This window comes from Piliocolobus tephrosceles, chromosome 1, assembly GCF_002776525.5.
Source record: "Piliocolobus tephrosceles isolate RC106 chromosome 1, ASM277652v3, whole genome shotgun sequence".
Lineage (NCBI taxonomy): Eukaryota > Metazoa > Chordata > Mammalia > Primates > Cercopithecidae > Piliocolobus > Piliocolobus tephrosceles.
Genome location: NC_045434.1, coordinates 217,321,577 through 217,345,636, shown reverse-complemented (window position 1 = coordinate 217,345,636; position 24,060 = coordinate 217,321,577). Strand labels below are relative to the sequence as shown.

General features: G+C 50.7%; 1 long non-coding RNA gene across 1 annotated transcript; it reads right to left on the bottom strand.

Annotated features, from left to right (window-relative positions):
* Positions 1–20,113: 20,113 nt before the first annotated feature.
* On the bottom strand, positions 20,114–21,211 carry LOC111544670. The gene is made up of 2 exons (XR_002732241.2): positions 21,053–21,211; positions 20,114–20,965 (listed from the first exon to the last, which is right to left on the bottom strand). It is a non-coding gene; the product is annotated as an uncharacterized LOC111544670 (long non-coding RNA).
* Between the last annotated feature and the right edge of the window lie 2,849 nt (positions 21,212–24,060).

Below are 24,060 nucleotides of genomic sequence, written 5' to 3'. Positions count from 1 at the left end.
AGGCAGGTAGGTTACCTGGTAGACTGGAAGGGGAGAGAAGGACGCCTTGTCAGATCCGACTATAAGGTCGCATCATCTCAGTTCCTCCGTGGAGACCGAATCCCACACTAGTGGGACCCTCTTCTTTATCATTTCCACACTCACTCTTGTTGACTGAGTGCTCACTGTATCCTCAGCCCTGTGCCAACCACCTTATCCACTCCTGGTGTCTTTCGGTGGCCCTGGGCTGGGCTGTCATTCAAGAGTGTGAGCAGCTTGCCCAGAGGATGCTCACAGCTGGTCTGTGGTGAGTCAGGGCTCGGACCCACATCCTCCTGAGTTCCCACTGTGGGGTGTCACCCGCAGCTGTTTCCTCCACACCTTAGTATCTGGTGGGGTCGTGATCCCTTCCCTCGCCTCCAACTTGCTGCTCCCCCAGAGTTGGCGCTTGCCCTGCCTGGGGTCCTGGTCATGGTTAGCACTCACAGTGGACGCGCCGACCACCCTTGAACTCGTGACAGGCCTCACTGAGGATAGAGACCCCCCCTCATTGCAGACACACTGACCGCTGCCCTTGAACTCGTGACAGGCCCTGCTGAGGCTAGAAGCCCCACCACAAGGCCTGATTTCTTTTCTGGTACTCCCATCACAGCTCGGTGTGTGTTGAATTTCTCGCCCCAGCCTTGGTCTGTACCGGCTTGAGCCTCAGTGCTGCTGTCCTCACCTGGATCTCAACCTCTGCATTGCAGGAACCGAGACTGTGGGGTAGGAAGGTGGACACCAACGCAATTCATGCAGGGGCTGGGCAGGGGCTGGGCTCTGCCGTCTGGCCAAAGTGCTGCCTGGTCCTCCCTGGCCCAGGATGGAGACTCGGGCACCTTCAGTGCTCTGATACCCAAACCTTCCTCTCCTGAAAGGACCCTAAAACTTCTCAGTCTCTAAAGGGAAGAACCAACACTGTGCATCTTTCCTCATCCCGCCAAGTCTTGCCACGTGCCCATAGCAGAAGCCACACCTGTGAGGTGGAATGAGTCACACAGAGTCTTGAGGAGCAAGAACAGCCAAGTCAGCCTGGGGTGGAGGGGCCGGGGGTGCTGAGGTCTGACTTGGGAAGGGCAGGGGCAGGGGCAGGGCTGGGTCTCAGGTCCGTGTCAGGCCAGGGAGGCTGAGTCCCTGGGAGGCCAGCCCCTGTGACCCCCCTGCCTGTGATCTCCCCACTCTGGAGCAGCACACCTTCTGCTGTGCTATCCAAAGGGGGCCCTCCAGGCCTCTGGGGTCTCTGTTAAGGGGCCCCCAGCCTCCGCTACACCCACAGAACCCTGCAATAAATAGGGCAGAATCAGGGCCTGTCCAAGACAACCTGTACTTTCTATCCCAGGGCCTGCAAAGACTGGAGACCCGAACTTCTCAGAGTGTAGCTCTCAACAGGCAAACATAGTCTACAGCCACAGAAATCAGAAGGGTGGTGACCTCTGGAGGCAGAACTAGCTGCAAAAGGGGCACAAAACCACTTTTTAGATTGAAGGGAACTTTCCTTATCTTGAGTGGGTGCTGGTCACCTGGATGTATACGTAGATCAGAGCTCACTGGAGGGTACACTTACTGTGTTCTCAATTATACCTCGGTTTTTAAAAAAGGTCTTAGACCACATGCGTCAGAATGAAATAAACCATCCTGGAAAACCTAAAATTTGAAAACCTCTGTTCTAGACACACTTAGATAATCCATAGGATAGTTATTCAATCTGCCATCCAAATGAGGACACTTTTTTTTTTATTTTTATGATATTTTTATTTTTATTTTTTTATTATCATATTAGGTATTTCTCCTAACACTATCCCTCCCCCTTCCCCCACCCCACAGCAGGCCCCAGTGTATGATGTTCCCCACCCTGTGTCCGAGTGTTCTCCAAATGAGGACACTTTATAGAGGGAAGGAGCTACTGAAAATAAATGAATATATATTTATTTATATATAAAATACGTATTATATATAATATACATATTACATATATTATATAATAAATATATGATATATATTTATTTATATATAAAATACATATTATATATATTATTTAATTAAATATGTAACATATATGTATTATATAATATAAATAGAATATATACTATTGTATAAATTTATAAAAATATATATTAAATTGGTACAAAAGTAATCATGATTTTGCCATTATTACTCTATTTTTTGTTTGTTTGCTTTGTTTTTAGGTGGAGTGTCACTCTTGTTGCCCAGGCTGGAGTGCGATGGTGCAATCTTGGCTCACTACAACCTCCGTCTCCTGGGTTGAAGTGATTCTCCTGCCTCAGCCTCCCAAGTAGCTGGGATTACAGGCTCCCGCCACCCCACCCAGCTAATTTTTTATATTTTTAGTGGAGATGGGGTTTCACTATTTTGGCCAGGCTGGTCTTGAACTCCTGACCTTAGGTGATCCACCTGCCTTGGCCTCCCAAAGTGTTGGGATTACAAGAATGAGTTACCATGCCTGGCCTGCCATAATTACTCTCGTACAAACGTAATATATTTATTATTCAATTAGATATATATTTATTTATTATATTTAACAAATATAACTATTTTATATATTTAATTAATTTATTATTTAATTAGATATATATTTAATTCATATTTAACATATAACACATATTATATATAAATATATAGAGAGACTGGTAAATTCGTTTAATATATTGGTGAATCCAATTGAAATTTTTCTAAAGGAGTTTCTTTTCAATAGAGTTCTAACATTTTAAAAATATCTTCTTAAAATTTCTATGCCCTTCTTCAAAGTTGCTTTTTTTTTTTTCTTTTTTTTTTTTTGGTTAGTACACTAGAAATTGTTGACACCTTAAACTGACTCCTCTCTGTTAGACCGTAACCATTTTAATTAAGACAATTTTCTCTCTGCAGGTGCAGAGGTACCTGGTGAGCTCAAAGTAAATTCTGCTCACTGTTTTTTTTTTTTTTTTTTTCTCACACTGAAAAGTGAAAATATTTCACCCAAATACATTTCCAGATGTTGGCTTTTTGGCTCCATTCAGATACCTTTACAAGAGAAAATTCATTAAAGAAGTTGTCTATTTTGGAGTTGTTTCTCTATAAGTTTCTCTTCAATGTTTCTCAAATTTTAGATTACAGCAAACTTGTACATCTTTTATTTTTGTATCATTTTGGTACAGTTTATAAATGAGTTTAATTAAAAATAGGGCTTCATTAAAAAATGCCTTCCACACGTTGAGATATTCTGAAGCAAAATTATGTAATTTCAAAATTTAATCTTATATGCTGTCAGGACACTCATTGTTTAATTTATCTCATCCCTCCCTCACTTGTAAGGGGTATATTTAATGTCTTCCTGTTTGCAACCTTTGTCTTCAACAACTGCAATTTTCTAGAAGCTTTAAAAACTGAAGTTTGAGGCCAGGCAAGATGGCTCATGCCTATACTCCTAGCACTTTGGGAGGCAAAGCAGGAGGATCATCTGAGCCCAGGAGTTTGAGATCAGTCTGGGCAACAGACTATGACTCTGTCTCTATAAAAAAATACAAAAATTAACTGGAACATACCTGTAGTTCCAGCTACGTCGGAGGCTGAAGTGGAAGGTTTGATTGGACCCAGGAGGTTGAGGCTGCAGTGAACCGTGACTGTGCCACTGCACTCCACCCTGAGTGGCAGAAAAAGACCTTGTCTAAAAAACAAAAAAAACCCCTGAAGTTTATTGTTATCATTGCTCTATTCATTGAATTCATTAAATTATTTGGTGCAACCAAAATTTAGAGGACTCGTTTACAAAAAGTCTCACTGCAGTGTGGGACCCTAACTTACAAAGCAGCTTTCTACGGGCTCGGTTTGTAGAATCTCCCTCATGATGTGCACAGGGAGAGGGCATAGCCGCACACTGAGATCTTTTTAAAATTAAAAATCAACTTTGTGGCCAGGTGCGGCAGTTCACACCTGTAATCCCAGCACTTTGGGAGGCCAAGGCGGGCAGCTACACTGAGGTCAGGAGTTCGACACCAGCCTGGCCAACATGGTGAAACTCTGTCTCTACTAAAAATACAAAAATTAGCCAGGTGTAGTGCACGCCTGTAATCCCAGCTACTTGGAAAGCTGACACAGGAGAATCACTTGAACCCAGGAGGCAGAGGTTGCAGTGAGATGAGATTGCGCCACTGCACTCCAGCCTAGGGGACGAGAGTAAAACTCTGTCTCAAAAAAAACAAAAAAAAGACAAAATCAGCTTCGTCACAAAGTATTGTAATTCAGCTACTCCAGCTGTATGCATATAAATATTTGTAAGTTTGTGCGACTACAACTTACATTGTTTGATCGTTAGATTATCTCAACTGGTTGGACACAAGTTTGAATGAAGGTGTCCTGCAATCCATTTGTGGTTCCTATTTGCTCCATACGTATCTTCATATAATAAGAATATCACTTCTACCCAGAAACTGTTATCTAGTATGTCCACATGTGATCACCACAATGAAACAAGGAATTTCATATTCAGCCTTTTTTTTGTTTGTCTGAGATGGGGTTTTGCTCTTGTCGCCCAGGCTGGAGTGCAATGGTGTGATCTTGGCTCTCTGCAACCTCTGCCTCCCACATTCAAGCAATTCTCCTGCCTCAGCCTCCCAAGTAGCTGGGATTATAGGGGTCTGCTGCCACACCCCACCCAGCTAATTTTTGTATTTTCAGTAGAGACGGGGTTTCACCATGTTGGTCAGGCTGGTCTCAAATTCCTGACTTCAGGCGATTCTGCCTGCCTCAGCCTCCCAATGTGCTGGGATTACAGGCGTGAGCTACCACTCCTGGCCTCAATGTGGAACCTTTTCACTGAATTTGCAGTAGTCCTCATCAGAGTCTCAAATGTCTTCCCTCAGAGAGAATGAAATTCTTTTTTTTTCTCTTTTTTTTTTTTTGAGACAGATTCTCACTCTGTCGCCCAGGCTGGAGTGCAATGGCCCAATCTCAGCTCACTGCAACCTCTGCCTCCCAGGTTCAAGTAATTCTCGTGCCTCAGCCTCCCGAGTAGCTGGGGCTACAGGCATGCACCACCACACCCAGCTAACGTTTGCATTTTTAGTAGAAACGGGATTTCACCATGTTGGCCAGGCTGTTCTTGAACTCCTGACCTGGGGTGATCTGCCTTCCTCAGCCTCCCAAAATGCTGGAATTGCAGGCCAGAATGAAATTCTGAAAGTTGCTTTTTTAATTCACAAATGGGATTGAAAAACATGGGCCCATTGCTGGAATTCAGTGACTTCCTACCTGAAGTATCAGATGGTGTCATTTGAAACTGGCTTCAGTGACCGTTTGCTGAGTTTTTCTTCTGCTGGTGGTGCTGGCACTTGAACAGTTAACTGCTTGACTTTACAGACATGCACAGGGAAGCTTGGCTGCCAAGTGTGAGCTGAGCGTAGAAGAGCAGCATTTGATCTCAATGAAAAACCATGCTCTGACCTTCTGGTGCCACATGCTGCATGCTCTTGTCTTCAACAAAGCCTTCGACCACCGTCTTTGGAAGTAGATGCAGCCGTTTCTTTAGCAGATGATGATCCTTTGGCTTTTCCGAGGTCAGAACAACGCCAATACGTATTTTGTGCAAGCTGCAGCTTCATCATCAATATGAATGGCCGATGGAAATTCTGTGCTTTTTCATTAAACATGTACTTCCATTATTTTAGCTTATGGCTATCAAAAGGGTTTATTACAAAATTTTAAAGGCATTAGCAAGTGAGAAAATAAATAACTCATTGTATGTTCATCCCACAAAGCAGCGATGATCACCTGTAGCAAGAGTACGTGGCAGCTCCCTGTCTGTGTTTAGGGTCACCCAGCCTCTATTTCTTCATTGCATTTCACACCTTTGCCCTGTAATGTCCCATGGATCCCACGACTGGCATCTGGTGGCTTTGACATCTTTCGGGTGTGGCATGGGCCACAGCACAGTTGTCCACCAAGTGTTGGCCACAGTGGGCGGGGGCAGTAATGTGGGACATTTCTGCCCTCTTGCTTGGGGCCAGAAGGAGGTAGTTCTCCCTGGACTGATGCCTGAGTAGCTTCCTCTGTGGTGCCCAGGTATAGTCCTGGATAGGGAGGGTGGCTGTTGGGTCTGGAAAGAGCTGAAAACAAGCTTAACTGGTCCTTACCAGTGGTCTCGAACCACAGGTTAAATTAAAAACTGCTCACTGTACATGTCTCACTCACTAGTGGGCAAGATCATTGCTGAAGCCGGGGACCGAGGTGGAGTCTACCAAACTGTGTCCTGCTTATATTAATATGAGTGTTCATAATAAACTTGTTTAGAAAATGAAAAATCTGACACACATGCCAAACTGACCAGGTGCCAGGGCAACACGTCACCAGATGATGGTCACCCTACAGGGATGACTGACTAACACTGCCTGGGGGTGTCCCATCTTCCATGAGCCCCAGGAACAAAGAGCTGACACCCCCACTTCATCCAGCTGCTCCAGGTGGGATAGCTGACCCAGCACCACCTGGGGGCTGCCACAACTGCTCTTACAAGCGATCTTCAGCCTGGGCCTCAACAGACACGTCTGAACCCTTACCAGACCCACTGAGTTAGAATCTGTCATGAGTATGCATTCCAACAAGATTTCCAGGTGAATCCCAGGCAGGTGAGCAGCAAACCAGTGCTTCCCGACTCCAAAGCGGACTCTGCTTCCACCGGCCCTGTTTCGAGGGACACACATACGCGGTCACCTGGTTTGCTTTCCTCCCCACCCCCCCTCCCCCGCTTTGCCCCCCCACCCCCTATTTCTACAGAGACCATAGCTGTCATGGCTTCTCCAGATTCTGTGAGTGGCCCTGGCCCATGCATCCTGCAGGAGAGCCTTTCAGCCCGGTCCTGGCAGAGATGCCCTCCCACAGTGCCTTTGCCCAGGGAGCCGGGCTGGACGTCATGAGTGAGCATCCTTCTGTCACTCTCACTTGCATGAATGCCGGGCAGTGGGAAAAGACAGGGAAAGGGAGTGAATGTTCATGAGAACCAATTACTCACAGTGCTGCGAGTTTCATGTCCACCATCACAGCAGATTCTCACCACATCCCTGTGACAAGGTGCACCCACAAGGCAGAAAACCAAGCCAATCTCCCTTAAAAAAAAAAAAGACAGAGAAAATCCACCTGCCAGAGTGCCTGGTGGTCTGCGGTGCAGCCGGTCCCTGATAGGGGCCAAACCTCCTTGAACCCAAACCCCACAGCCGCGGCTCTCCCTCTCACTTGCCTTCTCTCTGAGATCTTCCCTCTTCTCATCCTCTGCGTGGGCTGGCAAGATTGACATAGGTGGGCGAGGATTGCCATCTGCTCCCTGTGCCAGCTTTCCTCAGTTTAACCCCAAATCACAGGGACTCGACAGGATAGAGTTTTTCTGTTTCTGTCTGGTCCTGTCTAAGAGTTACTGTTCCAGGGTTTTCTAAGACACTGATCCATGGGCCCACACTCTTTCCACGTGTGGCTCTTCCCAAGGTCACCCAGGGGGCCATCTCCATCCCTGCCACCGAAACAGGAAAGCCCATGGGGCATCCTCTGAGAGGGTTGTTTGGCCAGGCCTGGAGGTGGAATCCATTGCTTCTGCCCAGTGTCCAGCTGCCAGCAGTTGCATGGCCACGGCTCATGGGAAGGGGGAGCAGGAAACCAGGAGGAAGCGGACAAGGGTCACCACGCCTGTAGAAGCATCCCCCACAGTTCTCATCCCCAAGGTCTGTATCACAGCCAGAGAGGGACTCCGACAGACCCTGCTTTGGTGACACCTCCTCCCTGCTGCAGGGGAGGGGCAGCTGTGAAGGAGATTCCCTGTGCACTGGTTACCAACCTGTCTGAGTGTGGTGAGACAGACATTCGCACAGACTACATGAAGCAGCTCAACGCCTCATACATGGGCAGCAAGAGGCAGCAGAGCTGCGAGTTCATGGCGAGCTGGTTCCCCAAGGCTCAGGAAAGCTGCCCAGCCTGGCAGGAGCCTTGTTGTTCTGGCCCCACCTGAACCTCAGCTGAAGGACCCTGGAAAGTAGCCCGTCCTGGGTTTCATACCTTGGGGCCACAGGCCCCACTGAGCTAAAGGACATCTGTTTCTGGGGGGCGGTGGGGCTGGAATAGAGCCTGGGCTATTCCAGCCAGTTCCTCCCTAACTCAGGGTGTTACTTTCTGGCACATTCTACAGGAGAGAACTACAAGTGAGAAATTGGGGAGGCTTCCCTGTGAGCCAGCCTGCAGCTGCCAGGGTGAAATGGGGCAGCTAATGGACACTCGCAGGAACCCACAGAGTGGGAGGCCATGGCTCTCGCAGGGAGGGACACTGTACAAACACCATCCTTACCTGGGCAGGTAACATCCCCGCAATCCTAACTCCCAACTCCCATGCCGTTTCTTGCAAATTGAAACCCAGAGGCCCTCAGTAACTCAGCCCAGGCCACACAGCTGCTATGTTCAGAGTGGAGGCTGGAACCCGGATGTGTCTGACTCCAGAAGCCACGTCCGGGTGAACACTGGGTGCCACCTGCGTTTGCCTTCACGTGGCTCACTCTGAGGTGGCTCCAGGCCTGCGCTGGGCAGCAGAGACTGGGGACTGGGGTATCTTTAAAGTTTTGCAGCCCTTGGTCCTCTGCAGTGAGTGGCATCTCCACCGCCTGTCTCATGCCTCCCAAGGAGTGACAGACAAGTCTGGGCTGCAGCTCCCTCCAGGCTCTTTCCTGCTCTTGCAGAGCACCCAAGTTCCCTTGGAGAGGAAGGCTCTGTGCTTGAAATATCTCTGCTGCCTCCAGGAGAAGGCCGTGTCCCCACATCTACAGGGAGCAGCCGCCAACGCGGTATTAACTCTCACAACCAAAAATAAATCAATATCTCCCTGAGGCACATCACACACAGACACGCGGCAAGAGGATGCGGGGCGATTTGTCCAAATTATAGACAGGAAGGCTTTTCAGAGGATCTATCGCAATTAATGCCGATGCCTTAATTCCAAAGTTTTCTGACAGGAGGAGCTGCAAACCCGGAGCAAACCTGCGCCTCCCTCCGCTCAACGGTGATGGGGTCTGTAATGAGTGAATGAATGACACTGTCTTCCGGGAGCCACCTACATCCATTCCCCAATTATACTTTTATTGAGCACCTACTGTGGCCTATGGAGCTGAGCATGCGGTCAGTGTCTCCTGGGCCTGCCCAGGTGGATCCAAGAGGGAACAGAAGGACAGGACCTGACCCCAAGGAGCTGGGATCAAGCAGCTTCTGGGGTTTTCCACCAATGGGCCCTGCTGCCCTGAAGCCGTGTTTGCGGCCTGGGCAGATTCCATTCTTTCATTCGGTCAAGGTTCCCTTGACCCTGGTGTTCTAGGCACTGTGCTTCTTGGTGCATGTCTTGAAGTCTAAATGAGACCTCAGACTTGCCACTCATGCAGAGGGAACACGACAGATAATTATTACATGAAGTGCAGAGAACATGCTGAGACCTGTGCAGGGCTTGGGGGGGTCCTTAACCTGGCCAAGAGGTGGCTGGCCAGGGAGAGATTCCTGGAGCAAGAGACGGAACACCTGTGCTGAGGCAGCTGGAAGCTGGGGCCAGGCGGAGGGCTGGGTGCAGGCAAGTGGAAGCTACAGGTTCTATGCTGCTGGGGCACAGAGGAGGAGGTGGAAGGTGGAAGGGGGCAGGTGGGCGAGGTGAGCCCTGGGGCCTCGGGATGGCAGTCCCAGCATGCATCGCCAAGGTAGGCAATGTTTGCTGAGTGTGAAGAGCCCGGTCCTGTAGATGCAAGGACGATGCAGCATGTGGTTCTTGCCCTGCCCTATGGAAGGAGGTGTCCAAAAGAGACAAAACAGACATCAACCCAGCTCCTTGATGTGGGCAACTTGCGGTACGTGCTGTTGTGGTCAGGAGCCGGTGTGGGCAGGCACACTAGAGCCGATTGTTGGGTGTTCAGGAATTTTGTGAATAGGTTGTTACACAGATATGGCTTAAATTGGCCCAGCTGGGAGCATTTACACCATGAGGATTGGCAGAGACTCTGTATCAGAATTTTTTCTTTTCTGTGAGGAGGCTCGCAGTGCACAAGACAAGGAAGGGCAGGCCAGGTGTGGAGTGCGGCAGCCAGACACAGTTTGCTCAACAAGTCTCAGGGTGAGGGCAGAGGATGGACAGGGAACAGGACATGGAAAGGCTGGCCTGGACAGCTCCTGGGGGAGCAGCAGCCTCCACCTCACCTTTGCCAGCAGCCCCAGGTGCAGGGCTGCAGGGACCCAGGTACAGTCATACTGCAGGCTGCTGGGGTACAGCAGCAGCCCATTCGGCTGGGATACAGCCGGGAGCAGCTCCATCTGGGGCTTCCTCTGTGGGAACAGAGGGCGAGTGACCCCACAGAGGAGCCCAGGGCTGTGCTGGGGGGACAGCTGAGCTCTGACAGGTGTCTCAACTACAAATGTAAAGCCCAGACCTTCTCACCACCCACAAAGACATAAAAACAGTCCAAAACTGACTGAAAAACAGACAAACAGAGCAGCTCTTTGTCGCCAACCTCTAAGCGCAGAGTTTGAGATGTTCCAGTGCAGGGGACTGGCCGGCTGTCCCAAGCCTGGAGGCTCTTGGCATGGGCGCTATAGAAACAAGTTACCCATGGCCAGAATCAGTCCCCAGCCAAGCACAGAGGCTTCCTCATCTTCTGAGCAACAGGCTCCCGGGGATCCCTCAGAGCCTCCTTCCTGAGATTCCCAGCATCCAGAAGAGTTTTCTTTATTGTGCCCCTTTAAATTAAAATCTCTCCATTTTGTGGAATTGTCAGCTGCCGGAGGAAATACAACTGTTCATCGGCTTAATCATTTACATATGACTCTTTAATATGGGCGGTGACGTGCAAAGGAGGAAAAGTCGCCCCACTTCCAGCGCAGATGGATCACTGGAATCACTACCCCGCATAACTTTTAATTTGAGGGTTTCACGTACCAGACCTGCTCTGCGTTGATAAATAGCAAAGGCAGAGAGCAAGGGCTTTAGGCGTGGGGGTGAGGCCTTCCACAAGGGACCAGAGGCGGCAGCCTCTGCAGGGAGCTGAGCCTGCGCTACAGAGCGAGAGCCAGTGTGGACAACATCCCTGTAACAGCAAGGACCCGCTGTCTCCTCCGACTCATGCACAGGCATTCAGAGTTTGCCAGCAGGCTGCCCAGGGCTGCTGCTGGAGGCCCTGCTCACCAGTGGAGCAAGGCAGAATGAGAGGTGTGACAGGTCCCTATCCCCAGGCAGATAGCAAACCAGATGATGAGACCTTATGTCCGGCATCAGATGTAGACTCCACTTCCTTTTCCTGTGTTAGTTACTAGCTGTGTGACCCAGGTAGAGTGGCTGGATTTAGCAGATAAAGAGGCAGATACCCAGTTCCATCTGAATCGCAGATAAACAAGCATCTGTTAGTGTAAGTATAGCCCATGCTATATTTGAGGTACATTTAAGCTTACATTTATATTTATTCCCCTCTGCCACCCCTGACACTTGCTCTCCAGGACTCCCCCACACAGTCCTCTGCTCTCAGATCCATGCAGCTCCTCCAGGTCCCTCACTTAGCCCAGGCTGGAATGACGGGTACTAGATAGGTTCTAGACTTCCTGTCTAGGTAAAAAGGGCAGACTGGACCTTGGAATCTAGAACCCATTACTCTGAGTATCTGGACAGATTAGGAGACGGGTACCATTCATTCATTCATCTGAAATTTAAATGACACGGGGCATCTTGTATTTCATCTTGCAGCGCTGAGACCCAGGCAGGTCTTAACTTCTCACAGCCTGAGTTTGCTCATCCCTAAAATGAGAAACAGTATCCACCCCGGGAGCAAGATGATTCCGGATAAGCAGCACGAGCACACGGCCCAGCACGGACCTTCCTCCGTTGCTTGTCCTTCCCGGCCTCCCCAGATACACAGGAACCAACCAGAAAGTCCTGCCAGACAGCCGTCCAGGGCCAGGTGCAGGACAGCGATGGGTGGGTCCGTTTGCTAAGGCCATGGGCCCAGGCTGACCAGGACGCTGCTTTGGGAAGAAGGAGAAGGGCTAGATGTGAGCCACGCAGCAAAAATACAGGTTCTGAAAGAAAGACCAGGTCAAGGAACAGTCTAAAGTCTGAATCTGGAGAAGAAAAAGCTGCTCGTGGTCACAGTGGGAGTGGAGGAAGGGAGCTACATTTGGGATGGATTTGCTTTGGGATGTGGAGTGGGGAGGAAATGAGGAAAGTAAGGCCCTCGGGGAAGAGGAGGCGCCTTCCAGGCAGAAAGGCAGCCTGGGTTGAGTGGGTGCCGTCGGGGAGCTGCACAGAGCTCAGTGCAGAGAACTGTGTGGGGGAGTCCCGGGGCGGCTAGTGTTAGGGGTGCAGGAGGGGCCAGGCCAGGTAGCCTGGCCAAGGATGATGTGGGGTTCACCCCATGGGAAGGAGTCACCCTCGAGTCACAGGAGGCTGGGGATGGGCTGCCTTGTGGACGCTGCAGCTGGCAGAGTTCTCAGATGGCCCTGTGGGCATGTCCACCCTCACATAAGGTTGGATCTGTGCTTTGCTCCAAGCCAATATTCTATGGCAAAGGGGCAGGACTTTTGTAAGCATCCTTAAAGTCCCTAATCAGCTGATGTTGAGTTCCTCCAAAAGGCTGTTCCCCTGGGTGGGCCTGCCCTAATCAGGCGATGGCCCTGCTGAGCCAGAGTCCCAGACTCTCTCTTCTGCTGGCCTTGAGGAAGGAAGCCACCGTGAGCTCCACAGCTGCAAGGAACTTGATTCTGCCGGCAACCCTTGTCTCTTCTGCTGGCCTTGAGGAAGGAAGCCACCGTGAGCTCCACAGCTGCAAGGAACTTGATTCTGCCGGCAACCCTTGGAGCTTGGAAGAGGACCCTGTGCTCAGATGAGACCTCAGCCTCTGCTGACACCTTGATGGATGGACTCTGTGAGACTCACTCGAAGGACCCAGCCTGGCTCCTGACCCCCAGCAACTGTGAGATAATGAATGGGTGTGGCTTAAGCCTCTAAATCTGTAGTGATTTCCTTCACACCACAGACAGCTGGCTCAGACACCCAGTGCCCTGTCCCTGCAGGAGCTCGGGGGGCCCATCCCACGGGTGTGCTGCGCAGGGACGTCCTGTCTAGGTAAAAGGTCAGAATAGACCTTGGAATCTATAACTCATTATTCTGAGTTTCTGAACAGATTAGGAGATGCGTATCATTCATTCATTTATTGCAACACATTTTCTGCAAGGCACATGTTGAAGCAAAAGCAGAGTTGGCGCCTGCCCACAGGAGCTGAGACGCAGGTGGACGAGGTCAGACATTCACATGTTGACATGCGTCAGCTGGACTATGCTACAAAACTGGGGCTTTTGGTGCAGGGAGACCCCTTGGTGGTGGTGTTGGGGGCGGGGGTTTAGACTAGCCAGGAAAGTGGAGGGCACCTTTCTGGAAACACAAAGTGATTAGGAAACATCAGTGTTACCTCCAGGTCCTTGTAAGCTTTGTAACCCACACAGATCCAAACTCAGGACCTAGGTTTGGTGTGCTGGCTCGGAAGGCACAGATGTGCTCCTGCCCTCAGCACAACCCAGGTGTGGACAGGTCTGGGCCTGGGCTTCCGAGCCCTCCCCCAGCCTGGACCAGGTGCACCTTGGTGGTGCAGCTTCCAGAGCCTTCCCAAAGGTCTTCTCTCACTTCTGCTCCCATGTGGGAGTTGGAGGCCCCACCCAGCACAGCAGTTCTCACTGTGGGCTCAGATGAGAAAGGAAAGGAAAGTGGAAGAGAATCAAGAAAGCAAATTAGGGTGAGGAAGCGATTATCTTTCCTTCTGATTTAAAGGGGCCGCAGGGCTGGCTTGCTTGGCTGGCCGCAGTGCCAGGGTCTGTTTGTTTTTTTGTTTGTTTGTTTTTTAACAACACTGCAGACTGAGCTGGGGCCATGAGATGCCTCTGAGGTCCCTTACCTAGAGCTGTGGCCACACCCTCATCCTCTGTCCCAGAGAAGGACCCAGTGTCCGTCTGGGGAAGTGGAAAAGTTCTCCCGCCATCCTGAGTTTTGTTCCTAAACAAGGTGCTGCTCTTTCTTGCTCTCTGCACAGCAGGAAATTTGCATTTTTAATGCTCAGTGTGCATGTATTGACTGAAATTACACCGATTTGCATTTTTGAGGTGGTCAACCAGTGCGGCTGACTTTCTAACTCACATTCGATAGGAAACTCAAAGCCTTAACAATTAACAGCAAAGGACCCGGAACGTGAAAGCAGTTGCTCAGCTACTCTCAGTTCTCGAGCCCTTCTTGGGGTGGGAGAGCTGAGGGCAGCCAGCACGGTCAGACCCAGCCAAGCAGGTCAGCGCCTGGGGCCTGGAGTGGATGCTGGGCCTGCGGGACCCCAGGGTTACCCCTCCAGGATGGAAGGGTCTACCCAGAGCTAGGCAAACAGCAAAGTTTAGGGGACCCGGTCTCATGCAGGTGACCATTACCTGCACTTCTGACACGGACTGCAAGCTTGGGGCGATTTCCCCAAACTCCTGAGGTTTCCTAACTTGCTAGAAAGACTCGGTGTCCACTGAAAGCTGTTCTACTCATAGCCATGGTTTATTACAGGAAAGGACACAGATCAAGTCAACCCAAGGAGGAGACGGGGCCGGGCCGGGGACTCCAGACCTGAGGCTGCCAGTGTCCTCTCCCTGTGGAATCAGGATGTGTCACGTTCTTGGCATCGAGGCGTGACAAGAGGCACGGTGCACTGCCAAGCCGGTGAGCTCCCCTGAGCCCCAGTGTCCGGGGCTCTGTCAGGGCTCCATTCCCTGCGCACGATTGATTGATTGAGCCACAGGGTGGGTCTTTCTGGCATGGTCAACCCCACCTGAAGATCTGGCACAGTCACAGTCTCAACAAAGCTCCTCCCAGAAGCCGAGGACAAGGGCAGACCTCTCTGCAGGCCAGGCCACATTCTTTACTACACGGGGTGCTCCAGTGGACCCCCCACTCCTGAGGCCAGACCATACCTTTGGAGCTGTCTCTCACCATCCAGGCTAGGAGGGGGTTGGGGGAATCCAAGAAAGCATTTTGTGGGGTCGGGATGGGGCTCTGGGCTGGGGATCATGGGATCACATCCGCGGCTGGACCATGGGAAGAACAAAAACTCCTGAACCAGGACAGGAGGTGGAGCCAGTCGCCCTGGGCACAGCCTCAGACTGTGCTGCTGACTGCACACTGGCCTTGGTTCTCGCTGACTTTTCAGACCTCCACGGCCCTGGGCTGACCCCTCCTCACCCATTAAGCCTCTGCTCAGAGGTCACCCCCTCCAACCCAGTAAAGATTTTAAAGTGTCCGTGTGCACCCTCCTCTTCTGCTTGCTCTGCAGCTCATGACCCTGTTTTCTTTCATCCACAGATTTGTTTTGGGGGGGGTCAGGGGATAAGGTATTTGTGTCCTATGACTGCTGTACCAAATTGGTGTCTCCATAAACTTAGAGACTCAACATGGCACAAATGTATTATCTTACATTTTCAGAGGCCAGAAGTCCCAGAATCAGGGTGTCGGCAGCACTGGCTCCTGGAGGCTCTAGGGCAGCCTCCTTCTCTTTACCTTTCCCAGCTGCCGGAGGCCGCCTGCAATCCTTGACCCATGGCCGCCTCCTCCGTCTTCAAAGCCAACAGCACAGCATCTTTCCATCTCTCTCTCACCTCTGCCTCCTCCTTCCATCTCCCCCTCTCACTCTGGCCCTCCCGTCTGCCTCGTACAAAGACCTCTGTGATGGCATCACTCCCCGAAACCCTGACTACTCCAGGATAAATCCCCACCTCAAAATCCTTACATTAATCCCATCCAAAAAGGCCCCCTGTGAGGTTCTGGGATGAGGATGAGGACATCATTGGGGGACATTTTTATGCTGCCACAGGAGGAGATGATCTCTGTATGATCCGTAGCTATGCCAAACCCTACAGTGCCTGCACTACGACTGAGTGTCTACATGCCTGTCTTCACACCAGACCAGACGTTTCCTGAAGGCAGGGACTCGCTCATGCTGTGCCTTGGCTCCTAAGTGCCCGGCATGCAGCCCACAGCCCACAGCACACGGCCCATGGCCCACAGCACACGGCCCACAGCCCACAGCCCACAGCCCACAGCCCACAGCCCACAGCACACAGCAGGGGGTTCATCCTGATGCATGCGGTGAAGTAGTGGATTAATTCAGCAGAGGGAGTTCACAGGGTGCGTGCTGCCTGCCTGACCTGGAGAATGGTTCAGAGGGCGGGTAGGCTCGGGCCCCGGGTGCCCAGTGCAGCAGCGGGTACAGAAGCGTCCACACAGGAGCCCGCATTGGGGGCCAGCACTTCGCTTGTCAGAGGCTTGACCCGCCAACCTCATTGCTGAGCAGTGCAGGCCAAGGAGTCCCATCTGTCCAAGAAACCCGTGGTGGATGGTCACTGAAGCGCTAAGAACAGATGCTATTCAGGAGCGATTACAATAGAAAGAGACCTGGGTACAGAACCAGGATCAACTCCAAACACACCACGGGCAGTGAGGATGCGCAGCCAAGGAGCAGGGCGGGGTCCACGGATGGAAAGTGACTAGGAGGAAACATCGGGGGCCGGGGGGTTTCGGCTGGAGCCACCTAACAGGATTCTAGATGAAGGTAGGCTGGGGTGGTCAGACTTTCCTGGGGGTGGTGGGGTATGAGGAACCTAATTAGATATTGGAGGTGGGGGTTTCAGGCCAAAATGACTTAGCAGGGCTCCTGGTAAAACTGCATTTCACAGGGAAGTGCGGGTGTGGGCCTTGCTGGAGGTGCGGGTCAGGAGCCTGCCTCAAGTTTGCACAAGCGAGGAATCTCTGTCATGTCGAAGTCCTGTTCGGAGTGGGAGGCTGCAGGAAGCCAGCAGCGCAGCCATGGAGCTGGTTCCCCACCTCTGTGTCCGCAGAGCTCTGCCTTCTCCCCAGCTCTCCTCCAACACGGATGCTGTCCCAGCCAGGAACCCGTGAACCACAAAGAACCACCACCAGCAACTTCCGATGCCAGCCACGGGTACCCGGGACCCTGGGAGATGCTCAGGCCTTCGGGACACCCAGGCCCTGGCTGCTTCCTCACAGCAGGACTTGAGTGCCGCTACATTCAGGCAGCATTGGAGGTTTGGGGGTGCCACCCCCTCCAATCCCACCAGCCTCCCTTCAGTTCCAGAAGGTGTGGCTTCATTGCCCATCCCCCACTCACATGACCTGTGCTGGGAGGAACCGTGGACATCAGTGGATGAGCTCGTGTTAGCTCAGAATAAACAACTGTTGCCATCTGCTCCCTGTGGCCGAGTCCTCCCACTGGGAAACCCCGTCTCTCTGCATCCTTGGTCTCTTCTCGCGTGGAAGGTGGGCCTGCTTTGCTTTTGAGTGAGTCAGACATCCTGAGCTATTGTGTTTTGCCTCTAATTTGTTTTTAAAAGTCTCCAGAGCCCAAAATAGCATAATCTTCTTCAGGCACATAAAGGCAATTTATGGGAACCTGTCTGTCTCTACAGTACTGACTTCAGAAAGGCTAAACCTCGTGAGATCCTATCTGCAAGCCTGGGCCACTCCTCCGTGTTCGGACCCGCAACGGAGCCACTGCTATCAATCCCCAACGTTCAAGATGAAAGGAAGCCCTTCCCCAAGAAGCAGAATGTGTCCTCTTGCTCACAAATACTGAACAGCACGCTGGGGCTTCTGCACTGGGTGGAGTTAGACAGACTTTATAGGGGTTAACTGGTCATTTGCACAAGACTGGATGCCAGGAGGGCCAGTGACCTGACAGTTGGCATATTGCAGGCCGTCTTCCCAGCCTGGCAAGTGCCTTAGGGTTGCTCACTGGGGAAATGAGTTTGCAGGACTGGGTTGCAGCACAGCACAGTGATCACGTGCGGATGCTGTGTGACCTCAGGCTAGTGTCTAGGCTTTTCTGTGCCCTCATGCCTCAACCTAGTCTTCACTAACTGAAAGCAGCAGTGGGACCAGGATCTCCAGAGGACATGTGTAATCCCAAACCGTGATTCCTTTACAGCTTTTCAGTATGTCTACGTCTTTTCTCTTACGCAGTTCATGTTTTCATATGACTGGGTGACCCCACAGCACAGCTGAGGCTCAACAGTTTTTACGAAATAAATGAATTAATATGTCAGCTAATAAATAAATAATATGAAGAACAAAGACACCCTGCTGCTTCTTGACCTTTGAAGGTGACACCAGTGCACAGTCCTTATCCAACATCTTCCCTTGGTTTAACCACCTTCTTGTTCTCAGCCAGGTAACCTCAAACACAATCAAGGGCCTGCTCTTGAGTAAAATTCCTTTTTTTCTTTTCTTTTTCTTTTTTTTTTTTTTTTTTCGGAGACAGAGTCTCACTCTGTTGCCCAGGCTGGAGCGCAGTGTCGTGATCTTGGCTCACTGCACCCTCCACCTCGCAGGTTCAATTGATTCTCCTACCTCAGCCTCCCGAGTAGCTGGGACTACAGGCGAGCACCACCATGCCCCACTAAATTTTGTATTTTTAGTAGAGACATGTTGGCCAGGCTGGTCTCGAATTCCTGACCTCAAGTGATCCACTGACTTCAGCCTCCCAAAGTGCTGGGATTACAGGCGTGAACCACTATACAATTCTTGTATATAATATGTTTCCAGAATGAACTTGCTACTTAAGATATTTAACTACAATGAAAAAAGCTGTCCATTCATTGGGGGTCTCCCTAGAAGTCACTCTACGTTTTCCACTAATTTGTCAGAGGGTTTTATGATGACAGAGATGAATGAGTTTACCAGGTGAACTGGGAGCCTTGCCTGAAGGACGAAGAGGGACTTCAGCCTCAGCTGGAATGAACTGTGCCGTCCACCTGTGCAGGCACCCATCCATTCACCTTCTCACACACCCGTCCCCGTCCATCTGCTCCATACTAAGGACTCAGCACCTTTGGTGAGCCAGGCAGCGTGTGACTCCCCTGTCATCTCCGCTCTGACCCCAGAAACACCCAACAGAAGGGAAAGAGCTTCCTTGACAAGTGTGGACATTGCCTTGTTCTCAAACACCAAAGTATACGCTGAGGCTGCAGCACCCCTCCCGGAGGTGAGAGACGTTTCCCAGGCAGCCCCTGGGCGTCTGCAAGGACCAGGTACTGAGATGGCCAGAGGCAAGGCCTGCCTGCCGGAACGAGGGTCCAGTGGGAGAAACAGAAAAAGAAGGAGGAGGAGAAAAAGAAAGATGATGGCGGAGGGGCAGGAGGAGACCCTGCCATGGGCTGTGGCACTGGAGAGGGATCTAGCTGATGGAAACAGGGAAGTTGGGAAACTTCTCAAGAGAGGTGACACTCGCAGGAGTCCTAAAGGACTAGGGCAAATTGACCAAGGGACATGAGTGCAAGGAGGAGCTCTCCAAGAGGAAGCGCTGGCCGATGCAGGGGCCTCCTGGTGAGTGAGGTGGACAGAGGGCTTCGGGGACGAGCACACGAGGCAATGGCAGGGCTGAGGGAGGAGTGGGCAGAGCAATGGTGAGTACCAAGGAGCACGCACGGAGGAAAGAGGGCCAGGCCCTGGAGAGCCTCCAGTGCTGTGCGGAGGATCTGTGTCCTATCGGAGCAACAGGGAACCCTTGCTGCATCTCAAGTCGGGGAGTGGCATCCCCACGGCAGGGGCCGCCATCACTGTAACTTACTGAAAGTTTGTTCTGTGCCCGATGCTGCTTCCAGGGCAGGGCCTGTGACGACTCAGCTAACAGAACCACCAGAGGTGGAAATTATCATTAACCCCATTTTATGGATGCGGAAATTGAAGCACAGAGCAGTTAAGTAGCTTGCCTGAGGATGTGCCGCTGGAATTTTGAATACAAAGCTCGGGTTTGAGCCCAATCCACCTGGCAGAACCTGTGGCTTAGCCATTTTGCTCTGCTGCAGCACAGGGCCGGTGTGCCTGTGACCTTTGATCCTGCAGCTCTTGAGAAGAGGGTGACCATGGGAGGGGGCTGCAGAGAGTCTCAGAAGCTTGGACACCTGAGGTGCCGCTTCCTAGAGTGTTTCGGGACCTCGCCTCTGACCTCAGTGTCTGGACCCCACTCAACAGACACATTCATTCTCGGGAAAGCCCTTGTCTGCTTAATCATGCTGAGTAGAAATCAGAGGGTTTTTTCTTTTTTTTTTTTTTTCATCAAGAGTCTGAAAGCTCCATTTTCAAAGGGTGCCTCTCACTGAACAAATGAATAGCCATCTCCTTATAAAGCATTCTGCTTTGAAATTCTGGGATGAAAGGGCCAGAGCACAAATGATTGCAGTGCTGGTAAGAATGGTAACAATAATCATGATCATCATACGGTACCAGGATTTTATTTTTGAACTCAGGGGAGGGCTTATTTGTGCTCTCGGGCTTCAGGCTGAAAGCCTGAACCAGGCCCTTCCTAGAAGCAGGGATGCGATCAGGCTGAGAAAAGTTTCTCGTGCAGAAATAGGGCCTCGGGTAAAGTAGTGCGCTCACCTTGGGCTCTCCCCTCCCTTCCCTGGGACTTTCGAAAACCTGACAAAGGTGTTTTAGTCCCTGGCAGCAGCCGCTGGGACCACCGGGGACGAAAACGTGTTAAAATCCAGGACAAACATGCTGCAGCATCTCGGGGCCAGGCCATGTGTCTGTCCCGCACTGCAGCCTTGCGGGGTGGGAATGTCTGTTCTGCCCCAAATACAGGGAATCCCTCACCTTGGAGCAGGTCAGTGAGCGCCTCAGACAGGGGTGTGTGCGGAGACTCAGGAAGTGGCCCACGCTGGAGTGGAGGAAAATGAGGGAAATGGATTTCTGTCCCCGCCCCAACAACCAGGCCAGTCCCCGCGCCATGTCCTTCTAATCCGCGCTGCGCTCCCTCCTCTGGCTGAAGGTCATCTTCCACTTCGTGCTGGGAGCACAGGAAGCTGCCAGGCAGGCTGCGCTGGGGGAGAGATCACAAGATGCTCACATCAGCGGACCGTCCTTGTTGAGCTGCAGAAAAATAAGAGAAATCGCGGGAGAAAGTGAAAGGAACAGAGCCTTTGGAGCTGGAATGTGCTCTCCAGCCACGACACTTACTTTTGCAGGCTCTCTGTGGGAAATGGCCTTGAAAAGATGGCAGGACGGTGTCCCCTTCGTGCGTTTCAAGATTCAGTTCCCCGGGTGTCCTCCCTTCCCCTGTGTCATGCAGAGTCGTGGTGGGGACGATCCTCCTGCAGGCCCTACAGCAAACGACTCGGGGTTTCCCAGGCGTTCAAGCATCAGAGGTGTCGAAATGAGGAGGAAGTGACAGGATCATTTAAGGAAGTTGGGCAACTCTTGTTCACGGGGCACTGTCAGGGGCAAACGGGGGAAGGTGAGCTTTCGGACTTCTCCACCCCAGTGAGAGGACACAGAGGAAACAGAGCCCACTTTGCCCTCTAAATACAAAGGAGCCCTCAGCTGAGTGAAGTGACCAGAGGCTATGGGAGGGTTTGGCTTAGAGAATTTTCTGGTTAACGGAGGATGAGGCAATGATTCCATCTTGGTTCACAACCTCACAGGAAACCCTTAATAAACACCTCGCCTCCTGGTCTCCACTGGGAACCTCAGTGCAGGGAAGAGAAGGTGACCCTTACCTGCTGACCAAGGCTCATGGGGTCAGCACTGTTGCTGTTCAGGACACAGACAGAGTGCAGGGAAGGAAGGTCGGAGAACAGCCGGGATGTCTTGCTTTTTCAATTCTTGTTTGTTTCTCTTTGCAGACTTTAGGTGCACGTAATTTGATGAATGCTATGCCTGGGTTCATGACTCGCCAGCCATGCCTGGCCCACTTTTGCTACTATTGTTGTTACTTTTTGAGACAGAGTCTAGCTCTGTCGCCCAGGCTGGAGTGCAGTAGCACTATGTCGGCACACTGCAGCTTCTGCCTCCCGGGTTCAAGTGATTATCCTGCCTCAGCCTCCTGAGTAGCTGGGATTACAGGCACATGCCACCATTCCTGGCTTATTTATTTATTTATTTATTTAGAGATGGAGTTTCACCCAGGCTGGAGTGCAGTGGTGTGATCTCAGCTCTCAGCTCACTGCAACCTCTGCCTCCCAGGGTTAAGTGATTCTCCTGCTTCAGCCTCCCAAGTAGCTGGGATTACTTGGTGGCACCTGCCACTATGTCTGGCTAATTTTTTGTATCTTTTTTTTTTTTTTAGTAGAGACGGGGTTTCATCACGTTGGCCAGGCTGGTCTTGAACTCCTGACCTCAGGGGATCTACCTGCCTCGGCCTCCCAAAGTATAGGGATTACAGGTGTGAGTCACCACACCCGGCCTAATTTTGTATTTTTAGTAGAGACGAGGTTTCACCATGTTGACCAGGCTGATCTTGAATTCCCAACCTCAAGTGATCCTCCTGCCTTGGCCTCCCAAAGTGCTGGGATTACAGGCGTGATCCACTGTGCCTACTCTATTATTATTATTATTATTACCATCATCATCATCATTGTTGTTATTTTTAGTTTCTTTATTTTATTTATTTATTTTTTGAGACAGGGTCTCACTCTGTCACCCAGACTGGAGTACAGTGGTGTCATCTCGGCTCATTGCAGCTTTGACCTCCTGGGCTCAAGTGTTCCTCCCCGCTCAGCCTCCCAGGTAGCTGAGACCACAGGTATGCACCACCACACCCAGCTGATTTTTGTATTTTTGTCGAGGCAGGTTTCACCATGTTGTCCAGGCTGGTCTCGAACTGCTGGGCTCAAGCAATCCTCCCGCCTCAGCCTCCCAAAATGTTGGGATTACAGGCATGAGCCACCAAACCAGGCCTAGTTTCTTCATTTTTAACAACACAAGGCACTCCCATGAATCTACCGTGCCACCCAGGAACTAGCAAAATAACTCGCAAATGACTTGCATGTGCCTATAGACGTCTCAGGATTAGTGCTGACCACTCCTTCTCTGAAAATAGCTGTGTCATATCTACGTGGATGCCTAAGAGCAGGTTATTTATCTTATCTGATTTTCTGGCCTTTATTTTGATAAAGAATGTCATGCTATATGTAGTCTTTCAGTATCTGCTTTTTTTTACTCAACCCAATTACTAATTAAGTTGGATTTTTCTTCAAATGTTTATTGGTCAGTTCTATTTTCTCTTTTGTGAAATGTCTGTTTCTACATTTTTGTTCACTTTCTCATTGGTGCGTTTTTCTTTGCATTAATGATGTCTGGTTTTAAATATATATACACACATACATACACACATACATACACATTATATACATACACATGTTATAATTAATACTAATGCTTTTTCAATTATATATGTCAGAAATATCTTCTCCCAGTTTGTAACTTGTCTTCATTATCTTGAAGGAATTTTTAATAAACAGAAGTTCTTAATTTAAATGTAGTCAGTGTATCCATCTTTTACGTAAGTGCTTTGTGTATTTTGTTTAAGAAATCCTGGGATCTCAGGAAAGCGTCTCACTCTGGCTCATGGTGGACACTTGATATATATCACCGAAGGAAGGAAGGAAGGAAGGAAGGAAGGAAGGAAGGAAGGAAGGAAGGAAGGAAGGAAGGAAGGATTGGATAAATGAGTGACTGAGTGGCCAGGAAGGAAGGAAGGAAGGAAGGAAGGAAGGAAGGAAGGAAGGAAGGAAGGAAGGAAGGATTGGATAAATGAGTGACTGAGTGGCCAGCACTTCAGTCAGGCTAAGAATGTTAGGAACAGTAACTTATCGACCTCCCCAAGCTCCAAGAGGAGAGCCTGTGTGTTAGACGTAGCAGCAAACAGCTAGCCTCCTGCCTCTTGTGTGGGTCACCCAGTGAGCAAAAGGCCAGAGCAGACCTTGGCCAGGACTCCGACTCTGGAACACACACCACAGACCTATCTCTGCGGCTGCCTCCTGGAGCTAATGATTCTTACTTTCCAGGGCTGCTGTGGGGTTAAATGGCTCAGATTGGGAAAGCATTTGGCACATCGTAGCTAGTTTATTATATTAGCTAGTACTGATACCATCCTCCTTATCCTCATCCTCATCATCTCAGCACAGAGTGGGCGTTCAAAGATTCTTTTTGAATGAGTGAATGAGCAGCTATGCTGGCTCGGGAAT